Source organism: Sorex araneus, chromosome 7 (assembly GCF_027595985.1).
Source record: "Sorex araneus isolate mSorAra2 chromosome 7, mSorAra2.pri, whole genome shotgun sequence".
Taxonomy (NCBI): domain Eukaryota; kingdom Metazoa; phylum Chordata; class Mammalia; order Eulipotyphla; family Soricidae; genus Sorex; species Sorex araneus.
The window spans coordinates 20,198,981-20,216,438 of NC_073308.1; positions in this window are offsets into that span (position 1 = coordinate 20,198,981).

A 17,458-nucleotide genomic window follows, 5' to 3' on the forward strand; every position below is an offset into this window, starting at 1 on the left:
AAGTGAGAGAGAGTAACGTGCTCAAGAGAGAACCTGGGCTTCTCCAAGGGCAGAGAGAGCCCCGACACACACCCCAGCATTAGGCATGAAAGTACACATCTCAAGAGGGGAGATGCGGGCAGCACACGTGCTCGGGCACCACACGTGCTTGGCCGTGTGGCGCAGGCAGCATATGGGCCTGGGCAGCCTATGCGTGCCCTTCCTTTATTCAAGGCGGCTTTTGTAGGGTTTTCCCCACCTGCCCCCACGTGGGGCTTCTACCTAGGTAAAAGCCCATTGCTAGGGAGGTTGCCAAGGTGGGTACAGTTGGGGTTGGTGATGGTCTTCTATGAAATTCCTTTCCTGGCCTTTTGTTTCTGTTGGATCTTCTGTGTGTGTGGTGGGGGACGGGGGGAAGCAGGGTGTCCAGCCTTTTCTGGGTCTGTTGCTGGTACCAGGTGAGTCTTATCAGGCCTTCTTTCCTGTTTTCTGCAAAAGTGGCTTTTTGCAACTTCAGGGCTATTGCTATTATTATTTTCCAGGAAATTCATTGCCTTGCCTTAAGGGAGGGGGTCTTCCACCTGCCTGCCTACATCACCATGACGTAGAGCTCCAGAACTTACCTGCTACTAGTTTGTGCCCTTACACAACTTCTCTCCTATTCCCCTGTAATCACTGTTTTGCCTTGTTTGTTTATTTTGGGGTCATACTCAGCCTTGTTCAGAGCTTAAGGATCACCCCTGGTGGGCTCAGGGTACCAAACAGGACTCCAGAGATCGATGACATGTTCTGGTCAGTTGTATGCAGAGCGAGCTCCTTACCTGCTATACTATCGTTCATTCTAGCCCCCATTGTACCATTTTTATGAGTCTGGATTTTTATTTAGATGAACATGTAAGTGAAGACACATGGCATTCATCTTTCTCTGCATCTGATTTATTTCCCTGAGTACAATGTCCTTAAGGCCAGCCTTGCCACAGAAGCAGTGTTTCTTAGTCAAGGCTGAACGACTTTCATCGTGTACAGGCCATCTGTGCAGAGGTGCTCAAGGCTGGCACAAGAAGCTGTTATGTAACGGGGCAGAGCAATAGTACCACAGGCATGCCGCCACCCCGGGTTCTATCCCTGGCATACCGTATGGTCCCCGAGCCCACCAGGAGTGATCCCTGAGTGCAGAGCCAAGAGTAAGCCCCAAGCACTGCAGGGAGTGGCCCCCAAACATAATAATAATAGTAATGAGGTGTTACACTCTGGCTGAGGTGAGTAGCGCCCCGCACCATGGAGCTTTGTGTGATCACACTCACAGGAAGAGAATCCGTGAGAATGCAGATCTCAGACTCCTCCGGGCTGCGGGCTGTCTCGGCTTGGGTTCGAGGGGTCATAGGTGGGGAAGATGCTCTCCCGGCAGGTGGCTTCTTCCAGTCGATTTGGATTCTACCCCCAGCTCTGCCCGCGCCCCTCCCCCCACCGCCATGGGCCACTCCTGAGCACAGAGCCGGGGAGAGTGTGGCCCCCCCAGATAAAAATGACCCCCAACAGGTCTCAGATGTTGGTTCACATCCTGAGCATCTGCTGTGTGTGGTGCTGCTGGGGGGGCGCGGGGGGGGAGGGAAGGATGCACAGAGTCATGCGCAAGTCAGCGTGGCGGGGGCTGCTGCCAGCCTCCCCGGAGAAGGACGGGACTGAGGGGAATGTGGCCTCAGCCTGCCCATCCGTCTCTGAAGAACAGCAGAATGGCGCTTTAGGGTCCAGTCTCCTGGGGCTGGCTGGGCCTCCCACACGCTCAGGCCCGGGAGGCTTCCCCTGCCTCCCTGTGTGGCCTCAGGCCAGGCTCTGGGAGCAATTCCCTGAGGCCTCTGAGCTCCCGCACTTCCCGCAGGGCCCACTGGGTCCTTCCTCCTCTGCCCCCAACACTCACAAACCTGGACATCCATCCTGCGTGACCCGGGGCAGCAGTTGCCACCTCCCTGATCCCAGAAGAGAGAACAGGAGCTCACCCGCGTCAGGTGCGGGGTGAGACAGGAGCAGCTGAGTGTGGCGGGGCCTGGTGTGACGGTTGATGTCTCTGCGGTAAGCAGGGGTCAGCCTGGCCCGAGATGGAACCAGAGCCACTTACCCTGTGTCGGGCAACTATGAGCTGGTGTGACAAGCAAGTGTGTGTGTGGGGGGGGGGTGGGGGGGGTCCAGGGCCTTGGGAGTGGAGAGAGGGCCCTTCTCATGTCCTGGGAGAGCTCCCCAAGAGGAGGCATGGCAGGAGGGCCCCCAGAAACTCCTAAGGCTAAGGGAGAAAGGGTTTCTGGCAGTGGGACAGGCATGCCAAAAGGTCCAGTGGTGAGAGGAAACCACAGACCCAGCCTAAGGGTGTCTGGGGTGATGGTGTGAAGTGGGTGCCACAAGGTCTTCATGGAGGAGGTGTCTCCCACGTGGGCACTGACTTTCAGGTTTGCTTCTGATCAGCCCCGAGTGAGCAGGGTTGGAGCAGGGTCACCGGACGGTTAAGGAAATGAGAGAGGTGCACGTGGAGACTGAGCACGTGTGGGCAGCTTCTGCCCTCTGAGGTGCCTCTGACTTCAGCATCTAATGCTGGGCCACGTCCTGGGGCAACCCTGGTCATTCTGTAGCAGTTGAGTTCTCTTGTGAGCACTGTGTGACTCTCCCTACCTCCTTCCTGCCCCTTCCTCAACACTTCCAAATAAAATCTTCATCTGGAAGATTGATACTTCAAAAAAAAAGGAAAGATAAAGAAAATGAGAGAGAGAGGGAGAGAGGGAGAGAGAAAGAGGGAGAGGGAGGGGGGAGAGAGAGGGAGAGGGGGAGAGAGAGAGAGGGAGAGAGAGAAAGGGAGAGGGAGAGAGAGAGGGAGTGAGAGAGGGAGAGAGAGAGAGGGAGAGGGAGAGGGAGAGAGTCTCCGCTTCCCTTTATGTTCAATATTTGCTCCTTAAAACAAGGGGTTATTGCAGGGACAGATTGATCGGCGCTGTGTCCTGGCCCTGTGTTCTTTCCACGCTGCCTTTCTTTTTTGTGGGGAAGGGGATATACTGGGACCTGTTCAGGGGTTATTCCTGGCTCTGCCCTCAGGGATCTCTCCTGTTGGTGAGATGCTTGGGGACCCTGTGGGATGCTGGGGATCAAACCCGGGTCCAGGCAAGGACCGTCCTTGCTGTACTGTGACTCCACCCCCCTTCCTCCTTCTCAGTCGGCTTCACCTCCTCTCCCAGCAGGCGGGCAGCTGTGCCCAGGAGCTCTCCCAGACAGGCCAGCGGCAGGGGACAGCCCAGACTTCCTCCAAGGCCTGGCCCTGGGGTCTTCAGAGACGCCCAGGGTGTCCTGCCTGGTTGGGGGTGGGAAACGGCTTCTGTTCACCCAGGACTGATTCTCCCCATCTTCCAGCTCTCGGCCCTTGGAGCACTAAGTGGGGAGTCGGGGAGTCAGGGGCTGCATGTCGAGCTGCAGCCAAAGGCAGGCCCCTCGGCTGGTACCGGGAGTGCCCTGGGCCTCAGAGAGCCCACAGCGCCTTTGATGGTTGCTTATCTTTCGTTTCTTCCAGGGCCGGGTTACCCTCTGCCAGGCGGACTGAGCTGGGGCCCCAAGGTCGCGCTGACAATAGGCTGCAGTGCCCCCGCCCCCTCTGAGGAAGCAGGAACAATAGCAGTCGCTTCCCCCTCTGCCCACCACTGAGCGCTCCCCCCCCAGCCCAGGCAGAGGCTGCCAGGATCTGCCAGGAAGCTCAGCCCTGCCCCCAGGCCTTTGTCCCCGCTCAGGGCTGCCAGTCCTGAGCCCCCCTCCCCCCTCCAGGCTCTGCCCCAGAACACCTCCTCCAGGTCACCTTCCTGGATCTCAGCACCTAGGGGAGCAGGCGCTTCTGCTGCCGAGTGCTGGTGCGAGTCTGAGCTCCCACTGCCTCCGGTCCGCTGTGAGCGCCCATCCTGCTACGGGCTCCCAGTGTCTTGCACAGATCCGGGGTTCACGGGAAGGAAGAAGGATAAGGAGGAAGATGTAGAAATTGGAGCGTGATACCGGGGGATGGTGCCGGCCTTGCATATGGCTGACCCAGGGTCAGTTGCCGAGCACTAAGTGAAATGAGTCAGAAAGAGAGGGACAGACATAGAAGGACTGCACTGATTTGTGGAGTATAGAAGAACATCACAGGAGGCTGACACCCAAGGACAGTAGATACAAGGGCCAGGAGGATTGCTCCATAGCTGGAAGCCTGCTTCCTGAGCAGAGGGGAGGAGGCAGATGGAATAGAGAAGGGATCACTAAGAAAATGATGGCTGGAGGAACCAATCGGGATGGGAGATGTGTGCCGAAAGTAGATAATGGAACAAACATGAGGACTTCTCAGTGTCTGTGTTGCAAGCCATAATGCCCAAAAGTAGAGAGAGAGTATGGGGAATATTGTCTGCCATGGAGGCGGTGGGGGGGGGGGCGGGGGAGAGGGAAGGAGGGTATACCCGGGATATTGGTGGTGGAGGATGTGCACTGGTGGAGGGATGGGTGTTTGATCACTGTGAGACTGTAACCCAAACATGAATGCTTGTAACTATCACACGATGATTCAATAAAACAAACAAAAAAAATCACTGAGCACTTCCAGGAGTAATACCTGAGTGCAGAGCCAGGAGTAAACACTGAGCATCACACAGTGTGGCCCCAAAAGCAATAAAGAGAGAAAGAGAGGGAGGAAGGGAGGGAGGGAAGAGGAGAGGGGGAGGAGAGAGAGAGAGGGGAGAGGAGACAGAGGGGCAGGAGTGATAGTACAGCGGGGAGGGCACTTGCACTCGCTTGCAAGCAGCCAACCTGGTTTGGATCCTCAGCACCCCAGATGGTCTCCCAAGAACTGCCAGGAGTGATTCCTGAGTGCAGAGCCAGGAGCAACCCCTGAGCATCGCCTAGTGTAAGTCACCCCCAAAAACGGAGACACAATGAGAGTCCAGCGGTAGCCACTTGCCTGGCACGCGGCTGTGCAGCTGACGGTCACTGGTCCCCAGCACCATATGATGGCCCCTGGTGGTGTTAGGGGTCAGCCCCGAGCAAGGCAGGTGTCTTCCCTAACTCTTTTGCTGCTCTCTCAGGCTTTTTAACACTTGTTTGGGGGCGTGCAGGGGCTCCCATACAGGGCTTCAGAGCCCGGGGTCTCTCCCCGTGATACCCAGCCCTGACTCTGTGGGCCTGGGGGTTCCACGCTTGGATCCTGGAGGGCCTCCTGGCTAGACCCGGAGGTACTGGGGAGACTGCGGTGCCAGGGTCTCTGCACCATGCCCCCGCCCCACAGTGGGGAGAGACCTCCTTGGGCTGAGTCTTGAGGGCAGAGAGGTCTTTGCTTCTGGTGTTATGGCCAAGGTGAAGCAGCAGTGAGCAAGCAGCAAGCAGCGCGGGTGCGCCCGGCCCGCACTGCAGCAGGCCCAGAGAGCCCCGTGTCATTGCCCTGGCCTGGCTCACCTGCAGAACACTGTGCTGGCTGGAAGAGGCAGGGCAGCGGGGAAGGTGCTTGCTTGCACGCAGCCAACCTGGCCATGATCACCAGCACTGCATACGGTCCAGCAGATTCTGCCAGGAATGATGCTGAGCACAGAGCCAGGAGGAAGCCCCGAGTACCACCAGGTATGCCCCTCGAGCCACAAACCTGGAAGGCAATGGCCAGTGTGCAGGCCTGGCCGCGCTGGCAGCTTGGGCAGCAGGATGCCAGCAGGGCTGCCCTGTGGCTGTCACTGGGACAGAGTCAGAGAGGGGAGGGGGCAGGCGGGACAGCACCGTCACTGGGGCTGCACTAGGGAACGACGAAGCCTCAGTTTCCCCTGGCCAGCTGCTGCTGGCAGCTCCAATTTATCTGTCTCCATTCTGTAATTTTAAATATCCCCGGGGTTCTTTCTGAGAAGGGGAAGTGAACAATTTCCCGAGACTGTAGATTGTACCCCAGATCTTCGGCTCACCAAGACGGAGATAATAGATACTACCAGGCAAACGGTCAGGTAATCACAGAGCAGGTCCCAGACTAGCCCTAAAGTACCAAGCTGTAAAATCCTCTCTTCTCTGTAACATTCTTACCACTTACCACGGAAGACTCGGGATTCCCATAACTCCCCAAATGAGCCACAATTGGTCTCTACCAAGCCCATCCCCTCAGGGAGTTTCTTCCTGTTCTGCTTTCCAATAAGCTTCCCCCCTGTCCTAACACCTCATCCTGCAGACGCTCCTGACAGGCCTGGGGACTGGGGGCCGACCCAGAGACCTGCCGGATGGCTCCTGCTCCCCAGGGAAGGCTCTGGGACCCAGCAGCTCCGTGGGCCTGCTAAGGTCGGGAAGTCAGCATGCGGCTGCCTGTCGAGTGAGTGGGAAGACCCCTCTGCAGCCTGTGAACAGACAGGCTGGCCCCACAACCGTTTCCCAATGGGGGGACTGAGCAGATACCAGCCCAGGAAGTGAGACTCCCCTCTCTGCTCCCCGCTCACCCCACACTGCCCTTACTCCTCTCTGAGTGGCTTGGGATGGGGGTCCCACACTCCCCCGCAACTCTGAGAGGGCAGGGCCTGACTGGGGGAGCTCCCAGCTTCGTGCTCGGGTTTATGGATGGGGGTGGGGGGGCTGGAGTAGCTGAGTGAAGGGACACTGGTGGGTGCCGGGAGGACTCTGCAGACAGCCCGTGTTGGCGACCAGGTGCCTGGGCAGTACCTGGGGGATACCTGGGGCTCCCAGCTGCCTGGGGGCAGACATGCGGGTGTTTGCTCCTCTCCCCGCCGCCCCCCTACATGCCAATACCGCCTTAGAGTGTTGGAGAATGGACCAGGCCGTGCATCAGCAGCTCCTTCCTCCTGGCACATGTCCACCCTGCTGTGCTCCCCGGTACTTCCCCGGGTCTCGGCTGGGTCTGGACACCCCCACGGCACGGGGTCCTGCCCCAGCCTCCCAGAGACTCAAATCCTAGGGCTGGGACATAGGAATGGACAAGACAGGGCAGAAGCTCTGCGGGGACTCTGGCCTCCAGCGGGGGTTGGGGGGCTCCAGGCAGGAGAGCAGGGTTTGAAGGAGGCACGTGCGAGAGGGAAGCAGCTTGTCAGGCTCGGGGGTGGGCACATGCACAGTCCTGACGTGGATCCCCTGCACTCAAAGATTAAAATCACACACACAAGTTAGATTCAGGGGATCCAGTGTGGCTACAGCCTGGCAGAGGGGGCAGAGAGAGGTCCCCCAGGAATCCAATCACCCGGCCCCGTCCTGCCGCTCAGAATAGAGACGAGGCTCTACAACTAGACACTGTAGCACTGTCATCCTGTTGTTCATCAATTTGCTCAAGCAGGCACCAGTAACACTCAGGAATTACTTCTGGCGGTGCTTGGGGAACCACATAGGTTGCTGGGAATCGAACCCGGTCGGCCACATGAAAAGCAAATGCCCTACCCGCTGGCTCCAGCCCCAAGACTTGCTGTTACTGTTTTTGGCATATCGAATCCGCCATGGGGAGCTTGCCAGGCTCTGCCCTGTAGGCAGGATACTCTCGGTAGCTTGCCAGGCTCTTTGAGAGGGATGGAGGAATCGAACCTTGGTCGGCCTTGTACAAGGCAAACACCTTATCCGCTGTGCTATCGCTCCAGTCCACTATTTTTCCCCCCCAAAACACTGTCTTGGGCTTGTATTTTTGGTTAGTATGACCACCTCTTCCGGGGAGACATTCTTTCGCCTGTGATTGGACTGAGAAAGCCTTTGTAGGGATATGGGACCCAAGCTGAGAGGCAGAGATGGACCGTGGGAAGTCAGGGTCCTCATAACTGTTTCCAGGCACCTCACAAGAGCTCCCCTCCCTAACCCCCACCCAATATACATCTGCCACTATTTTTTGCACATGCCACATGTGGTTATGTGCATGCGTAATCACACACGTGTGTTTCTCACTCTTACATACTCACCATTTTTTCCTGGCAAAACATAAACAGGTTTGTTTTTTTTTTTTTTGCCCTAACTTGACTGAGTATGAAACTATTTCCCACTCACTTACTTTTTAAATTTTTACTTTGGGGGAGGGTGGGGTAGGCTATGCCAGGCTCTATGCTCAGGGGGTACTTTGAATTGGTGCTGGCGGGCCCTTTGTGGTGCCAGGGAATGAACTGGGGTCACTGTGTGCCAGGCAAGCGCCTTCACCCCGTCCTATATCGAGGGTCTGCTCCCATGATTCTTGATGGGACAGGATAGTGCCATTGAGGTGGAGTGGGGTGGGGTGGGGAGCTGCTGAGTTCTTGGAGGGCCCTACAGGAAAGATCCCGGGGCTCACTGGAGCCCCACAGAGCAAAGGAAAGTGAGGGGACTTGCAGCGGTGGAGGAGGGGTGAAGAAAACAGGCATCCAGAATTCTCTCCCTCTGCCGGAATCAGCAGGGGCGGGGAAACAAAGAATGCCAGAGCCTTTGAGCAAGGCCAAGAGGCTGTTTATTTGTTTAATGCGCACAATGGTGGAGAATAATGAGCAGGTCCAGCCCTGGGGTTTTCTGCCCCTGGAGCGAGTTTCCTGAACTGCTGTTGTCATTGTCCCCAGTCCCTGACCTTGGCCTTCTCCGGAAAGGGGAGCTGCCGGGATTCCGGCATACACTCCGGGTCTGTCCAAGGCACATTCCAGGGCCTTAGGGGCGCGCCTGTAGAGCCGATTCTTTGGTTACTCAATCCCACTGCTGACCCGCCAGCTCCGCCCTCTTCCCCCTGAGGGCCTCTGCTGCCTCCAGCTTTCCGACTGAGAAAGGGTCCATCTAGCAAGGGGATCCCCGGGACCCCCCTCCTCCTGAGAACTGAACAGTCATTTCCAGCTTGCCAGCCCTTAGAGTTGTCAATTAAGGGCTAATCCTGTTTTAGGGAAAGGAGAAAGGAAATGAAAAGCTCCCCTGGGGAAGCAGAGTTCAGGGACGACTCAGGGGGCCTCTGGAATCACACTCACTGGTGGTCAGCCCTGAGGAGACACCTCCTTCCCCCACAGTCTCTGAGGAAGGGTGTCTCCAGACCCTTCTGAGATGAAGGTTTCTGAGTGGGCTGATGTCTGAGTCACACTCACTGTTGGTTTCTGCCTAGTCACAGGTTTGAATGGGATAAAAGAGGGCCTGAGGAAAACAAAAAGAGGAGGGAAGGCTCTTGCCTTGCTCATAGCTGACCCCAGTTCAAGTCCCTGGCCCCCAATATGGCTGCCTAAATCACTGCCGGAAGTCATTCCTGAGTCCAGTACCTCTTAGGATCACCGGGTGTGGTCCCGAAACAAAACACACAAAAAACACTCTTAGAAGAAAACAAACCTGCAAATCCTTATGATTTTTGGTTAGGCAAGAGCCTTGCTAAGAGATGACAACCAAGGCACCGGGGACCAAGGGAACAGATTAAGAAATAGAACGGGATTCATTCAGATTAAAAATGTGTTTCCAAGGACATCGCCAAGAAGTTGAAAGGAAAATGTGCAAAATGAGAGAAAGTGCCTGGAGTTTTGTAACCCAGCAGGGCTAGAACACAGCAACCTGGCCAGCTGCGTGCAAGGCAAGCGCCATATTGTACTATTGCTCCAGCCCCAGTTTTAAACATCTGCATTGAGTTCTCTGGTCTGTTTTGAGTCCATGTTGGCACACAGGGTGTTTTCAAGGATTCCTGTCCACTGCTCCACTGTCATTGGTTAAGGGGAATATTCTGTGGCTTCTCTTCTCTCAATAGAATTGTTATGGAAATTATGTCAAGGGGGTATGGTGCAGCCAGCAGGTCAACGTGTACCTGCACGGCGAGTCCATCAGCACCCTGATGGTGCCTTCAGACGTCCTAATACCCTGATAGTGCCACTGTGCCTTTGGCCAACAACTTGGGATCTGGCCAAAAGTTAGGTTTGTGGGAACCATGCCCACAAACCACCTCTGGCTCAGCTATACAAGCTCATTTATTGACCTTATTTCAGAGACCCATAAATAAATCTCAAAAGATATCAAAAGCTACAGGTAATCTTAGACTCATGCATGGCTGAACAAACCAGGGTAAGTTGAGGGGGGCAGGTTGGCCTTATGGCCTGGCCACACAGAGCTCCCAGAAGCCGCTTGCATCTACAATCCAAAATTGCCATCATACCCCTGGCCTGACTCCACTGTCTCAGGATGGATCTCACCCAGCCATAATCTGACTCCATCATCTCAGGAATGACCTCACCAGGATATAATCTGCTGAACATTCTGGTATGCGGGTTTTGTAACTGAAATCTCCAGGCTTTCTCAGAGTTGGGATGGACTACCTCCCCCCACTTTCCAACACTCCTAGAAGCACTGGCAGTCACCTCCACTATCCAACTCCAGCACCACCCCGTAAAGTCTACTGCCAGCCTTGCTTCAGAGACCCATAAGTAAATCTCGAAAGAGATCAAAAGCTGCAGTTAATCTCAGACCCGCGCATGATTGAACAGAGTGGGGTAAATCAAAGGATGGCAGGTCAGTCTGGTGCCCACCCAAGCAGAAACCCTGGCAGCTGCTTGCTCCCACAATCCAAAGTCACTGTCATGGGCTGGAGTGATAGCACAGCGGGTAGGGCGTTTGCCTTGCACTCAGCCAACCCGGGTTCAAATCCCAGCATCCCATATGGTTCCCCTGAGCACCACCAGGGGTGATTCCTGAGTGCATGAGCCAGGAGTGACCCCTGTGCATTGCTGGGTGTGACCCAAAAAGCAAAAAAAAACAAAAAAAAAACCAAAATCACTGTCATACCCCTGGCCTGACTCTACTGTCTCAGGACGGATCTCACCCAGACATAACCTGCTGAAAATTCTGGTATGTGGATTTTGTGACTGAAATCTCCAGTCAGAGGGGAGATTTCTCCCCCACCTCCCTGTACTTCCGGAGGTCTCAGCAGTCACATCCACACCCCAAAGCTGCCACCCAATTGAAAAGCTACTCCAGCCTTACCATCCTGATAAAAATACTGAATTCCCTGAACAAATACCATGACCTCTTGGCACCTGTATTACAAACCATAATGCACAAAGGGAAAAGGAGAGAGAGAGAGCAAGTAGAAAAGTGTCTCCCATAGAGGAAGGCTAGGGGTAGGGGGTGAGGGGTTGGGGAATGGTAGTGGGGAAATGGGGTCATTGGTGGTAGAAAATGTGCACTGGTGGAGGGATGTGTGCTGGATCATTGTATGACTGAAACCCAATTATGAACAGCTTTGTAATTGTTTATCTCACGGATATTCTATTTAAAATTTTTTTTAAAAAAGTAATGTGGAGTTCATGCCCAGTTCAGTCAGTTTAATCAATGGCTGAATAAATAGTGGTACTCCTACATTTAAAAAAAAAGAAATTCTATTTTTCTTTTTTTTAAAAAAAATGATTTAGTCAAAATTCTGCTAAACCTTGGGATCATTGGTGGAGGAGAATGGGCACTGGTGGAGGGATGGATAAACGATCACTGTATGACTGAAATGCAAACATGAAAGTTCATAAGTTTGTAACTGTACCTCATGGTGATTCACTAATAAAAAATTTAAAAAATGATTCTACTAAACCTAAATGGAAGGTTTTATTTCTGGATTCCCAAATATGCTCCACTGAACTCCTGCCAATACTAAAAGTGCCTTTTAATCTGGAGCTTTGTGGTAAGTTTTGAAGGTGGTTAATACTTTCTTCTTTCTTTCAGTGTTAAGGTAGAAATTAAGGTTACTGATTTGAGATTTTTTTTTAATGTAGGCATTTTGGGGGCAGGTGAAATAGTCTAGTGGGCAGGGCACTTTCCTTGCTTGTGGGCCACCTGGGCTCCACCCCTGTACCTTATACTGTCCCTTGAGCCCTCAAGTAGCTATTCCTGAGCACGGAGCCAGGAGTACCCCTGAGCACCACTAACTGTGGCCTCGAATCCAAAACATATAAATATGGGCATTTAAGTGTATAAATTACAGTTAAAAACTAAATGCTATTCTATCCTGTAAGTTTTGACATATGGTATTTTCACTTTTACTCACCTCAAGGTGTTTTTCTAATTTTTCTTATAATTTCTTCTTTGATTTAGTTGTTCTTTAGGTGCATAGCATGTGGATTTCCCAAATTTCCTTCTGGTATTGACTTTCAAACTTCATTGCATTGTGATTGTAGAATATATTTTGTACTATTTATATATTTAATATAGTTTGAAGATTGATTCTTTCATCATTATAATATATACTTATTACTAGTAATAGAATTTTGGAAATCTAGATGGCTTGAAACTAATAGAGCCACATCAGTGGGTTTCCCCACTATTTAGGATTATAACATGCCTATCTAGGTTTTCCTAATTAGAAATGGCATAAATGAAGAATCAATTACTATAAGGTGCCCGGGATCTAGCCTAGGTCTGCTGTAAGCAAGGTAAAGATTCCATCTGTTGTACTCTGTACTCTGGCTCAGGTATGAGGAAATTTTAATGTGCCCTCAAATAAAAATATTTGCTACAAAATCATAGCAAATAACACAAAAGACTAAAATAACCTTAACGCAGTAAAAGCAGGAGTGCTATACTAGCAATGGCATTTTTACATACAATAATGTTATAATAAACAGCCTGGAAGAGTAATTCCCGGGGGAAATGTTGGGAGTTTTACCTGTGGCATGCACTGCCTTTTTAATTCCTTGGTGCAAAGCCAATACTGAATGTGATTTTCACCTTTCATCTTGTTATAAAGACAAAGGTCTCTTTGGATTGCTGGAGGCTCTCTGTGACTTGTGTGACGTGGGAAGGAGAGAGGCAGAAGCCTGGAGAGGAAATCTATCATAGCTTTCTCCCTATCCACCAGCCGCCCTGAGGATGCCTGGGAGAGTTAGGACTGGCGGAATGCGATGAGCCTCTGCACGGTGCAGACCTCAACATCTCACCACCCCAGGAGGCCGCTGTCAAGCTGCACCTGATGCCCACTTGCTCTGTGCGGCATGGGAGATGAGCCCCACTATCCGTTTCCCGGCGAGCTGCCGACTCAGGCTGGAGTGGGGAATTGCTCTTTGCAGAAAAAGGGAAGTCGGTCACCCTGGCCTTTCAGGCCCATCACCTTGCCAGCACGGGAAAGCAGTGCAGGAGAAGACCGGAGGAAAACAGTCTGATGGAGAGATGTGAGGAAGGGGAGGGAGGGAGGGAGAGAGAGTAACGCATTCAAGCAAGAACACTGGCTTCTCCAGAGTGGAGAGAACTGAGGGTGCGCACACGTGTCCAGAGGGGAGGCGGCTGGCCCTTGTGCGGCCAATCCTGGACGCAGGCAGCATGGGCTGGCACACAGGCCGCTCGTCCTCTGTCCTCGTTAGTTTATTGACTTTTCCCAAACTGACCCCAGGTGCGGCCTTCTACCTGGTTAAGAGTGTGTTGCGAGGGCAGTTGCCGAGCTGGAGAGCAAGGGGCAGCTCAAGGTCTTTTCTGTGTTCTTGCTTGGGCTGTGTTCCTGCGGGAGCTTCTCTCTGAGGGGGTCCTGCCTGCCCCGGAACCCGGTTAAAGGCTTACCAGATCTCAGCTCCTGTGTCCACAAGTGGGTGCTGGCAATGATTCTAGGAGGGCTGGTGACAGAGTAACTTCTTCAAATTCCCTTCTTGGTTTTATTATGTCCTGAGCCGGGCCCCCTAACTACCTGTCTGCTGGCTTCCTGGTGAGAAAAACTGGGGCAGATGTGGTCACTGAACCTTGAACAAGGGTTGGACAAGGAGTGAACTGCACAAATGAGGGTGGAACTGCATGAATCCACTTAGGTGGATTTTCCTCCTACTCATGGCTAAAGAATATTTGTGACTTGCAAAGGTCACTTATTGCTCAAGTGTCAGCTCTCTGGGTCTTTTGTGAAAGTGAAGTGGTGCTATAGGAACTTGCAAAAAGCAGGGATACCTGTAAATCTGGTCCCTCTGGACTGGAGTTACCATTTGCCATTTCCTTATTCCATTGAAGTTTTGTACCCACCCCGTTCATTTGTGTGGTTATTGGACTCTTGTTTGTTTGGGGTCACACAGTGCATGTTCAGAGGTTACTCCTGGCCCTGTGCTCAGGAGTGACCCTTCCTGGGGACCATATGTGGTGCCAGAGATTTGAACCTGGAGCCACTTAGGAGCTCAGTGATAAGGAATAACATGGGCAGAAGTCTCGCATGTCCAGATCAGTTCTGGGGTGTCCTGTAGCACACAGGACTATCCTTAACTGTGCTGTGTTGTCTTTGGGAACTTTGAAAGGATTGTCTGGAAAGTTCTTATCGGAGAAAAGAAAAAAGTGGTAACTCTATGCCATGATAGCTGTGAATTAAAGTTCTGAAGGCAATTGTTTCACAATCTCAAGCCCCCAAATAAACTCAATGTTCTATGACAATTGTACTGCAATAAATGGGGGGGGGGGGTAGGAGGAGGCAAAGAAAGTTCTGATATTGCTCATGGGGTGGTATCTGGGCCACTATGAAAAGTGACTTAAAAAAGTTAAAATTGAAATTTGAGTGACTCCGCCACCACTCTAGCAAAAATGCAAGAGACATGTGCATGAATATTCACAGCGCCTCAGTCATCAGGCTTAATGGGGAAGTGGACAAACCAAATTTGATATATACATACTATGGAATTTTATTCTCCTTCAAGACAGAGTGAAGAACTTTTTGAGGCCATTACACAGTGAACCCTAAAAGCGTTGCTAACTGAAACAAATCACAGCCACCAACCAAAGCCACATGTTGTCTGGTTCCATTGATAGGAAACATTCCAGTAGACAAATCCGTGAAGGTAGAAAGTACCAGGGCATGGCAGGGCAGGGAGGAATTGGAAAAATGTTACCTTGTGCAAAAGATTCTGGAATGAGGTAGAGGAGGTGAAGGTACTAAGTACCACTTTGTGGTGCACCTTGAATTAGTGAACTAAGCACTTGGCAGAGCTCAGTAGCAGAGCAGGCACAAAGCCACAGGCTCACCCCCTGTGCCAGACCACACGCCCAGCGGCACCCCACTGGCACCTCTGTTTGGGATGTCCAATTCCACCACAAAGTGTGTGATGGCCCCCACGACCCGGCCATCATGGCAACAGCAGCCACGGGAAGGGAATGGGGGGAATTCTGTCTGGTGGTGAACTTGAGGTAGGGAAAGCAAATCTCTTCAATGGGACATGACATTGTAGCTGAGGCTGTGCCAAGGGATATTGATCAGCCAGGGCCCACCTTGACAGGTCAAATAAAGAAGCCAAGAAATGAGAGAGACATACACACGAACCTCGGACCCGAGCCACTTGCTACAGAGATAGAGATGGCCCTGGACTTTGCACTGGGCCGTTTCCCCGGGGTGCTCCAGATGACGGCAGGTGCTGTCCTTCCACCGTTTTCTAGAAGTCAGCGACAAGCTCCAGGTACGATGGGACTCTGAGATGATGCCACACCTGGCCACCGCCTACTCTAGCTCCCACACGGCCATGATCCAGAGACACACAAATGAACCTTGGACCTGAGCAACTTGCTGCGGCGATCTCTTCAGACCCTGTCCCTGTCACAGACAGTGACACTGTCATCCCGTTGCTCATAGATCTGTTTGAGCGGGCACCAGTAACGTCTCTCATTGAGAGACTTATTGTTTCTGTTTTTGGCATATCCAATACATACGGGTAGCTTGCCAGGCTCTGCCGCACAGACTCGATATTCTCGGTAGCTTGCCAGGCTGTCAAGAGGGGAGGAGGAATCGAACTCGGGTCAGCTGTGTGAAAGGTGAACGCCCAACCGCTGTGCTATCGCCCCGGCCCCTTCAGACCCTAATTATTAAAATTTTTAAACTCTCAGAGCAACAACATTATATTGCATCCAAAACAAACAATACAAAACACGTTGTCTAGCATTGCCTTTTCGGCAGGTATGAGTGGTGATGGGTCTGGTCTCGAAATATCGGAGGTAACTAAAGTAGAGAAAGAGTATTGTGCAAATTGTTTGCCACACAGGCAGGGGGAGGTGTGGAATGGGGAGAGGGGGAATACTGGGGATTTTGTGGTGGATAATGTCCACTGGTGAAGGCTGGGTGTTGGATGACTGTATGATAGAAACTCAAACATGAAAGCTCTGTTACTGAACCTCATGGTGAATTAATAATAATAAAAAGGAAACGATAAAGAGGATGAAAGGGAGCTTGGAAGGGGAGGTTGACACGGGACTAGCCTTGGCTGAGGACACACGTTGTGTGCTCTTTTGGGGGGCGAGAGAGGGAGGGTGGGGCACAGCACAGGACCAGGGGCCTTGTCTGGAAAAGAGTGGCCCCAAGCAAACACTTGTCCTTCCCTCCCAGGCCAGTTGTCCCGCTTAGCTTTCATCCTTCTCTGGGGACAGGACTCACTGCTCCTAGGACGGAAAACCACATCCCCGACCGCGGCCAAGGAAAATAAACACAGAAATGCCCCAATACCCGAGCGGAACCCTCCGGGTCAAAGGTGCGGAGACTGCTGGTCCCGGCCTTGGAAGGAGATCGGGAGATGCAGCCCAGGAAAGGTGGCTGACGGGGCAGGGGCCAGTATCAGGCCACAGCAGCGGTCACCCGACACAGTGCTTTGAACGTCTACTCATCAGTTATCAGCCGGGGTTTCGCCATGTCCGAGAGACACAGGGGCACGTGATGGCCGTCAGGCTGCCTGGTCCTGAGGCTCCTGGCTGGGATGGACACAGGCCAATCTGGTTCTTCAGGCCACCCCTGGGCCCTGCCAGGCCTCATGTCGTCTCCTGAGTCTTTCCTGCTGGGGACAGGCGGGGTCTGAGCTGTCCAGGCTGGCTCAGGAGCAGACGCTTGACCCTGCTTCCTGCCCAGCCTGCTGCAAGCAACCGAGTCAGCAGGCACCGCGACCCTATTGACAGCCCGAGGTGATTGTCCTCTTAGGGCTGAGGGCCCGTGTGGGGCCTGGTTTCCGCCCGTCTTGTTCGGAACACTTGGCCTGCAAGTGGCTCGGCATCCTGGCTCTTCACTGAGCTGGGCCAAGGGGAGCTGTGCTGGGACGCAGCCTGAGGAAGGAAAGGAGGGCTTCCTGCCGGCCGCCTGGGAGAACTGTTCTAGGCCCTTCGTCCCCACCCCTCTCTCCACAGCGCGGTCGCAGCGCCCCCTGGTGGGGCTCAGGAGCAGCTGCTAGGGAAGTACACAAAACACACACATAAACACCACTCACCACACACACACACACACACACACACACACACACACACACACACACACACACAGGACAAATGCCAAGGCCAGAATTGAACCTCGGAAGGGTGAGACCTGGAGTGAGACCCGCAGTTCTAATGGGATGCATGTACATGTGTGTGTGTGTGTGTGTGTCTGTGTGTGTGTCTGTGTGTAGTAGGCACGTAATTAAAGCAGGAAAGCAGAATATATCTCTTACTTCACCAGATAATTTTGATTTTCAACACAAGTCAGAAACTTCCCTATTGGGAAAAACAAATCCAACTGTGTAAGCCAAACAAAACAAGCCCGGGCCAGGCGGGGCTGCACACCGCTGGACTCACGTGGAAGCGAGGAAACAGGGGTAATATTTAGTCCTGACAC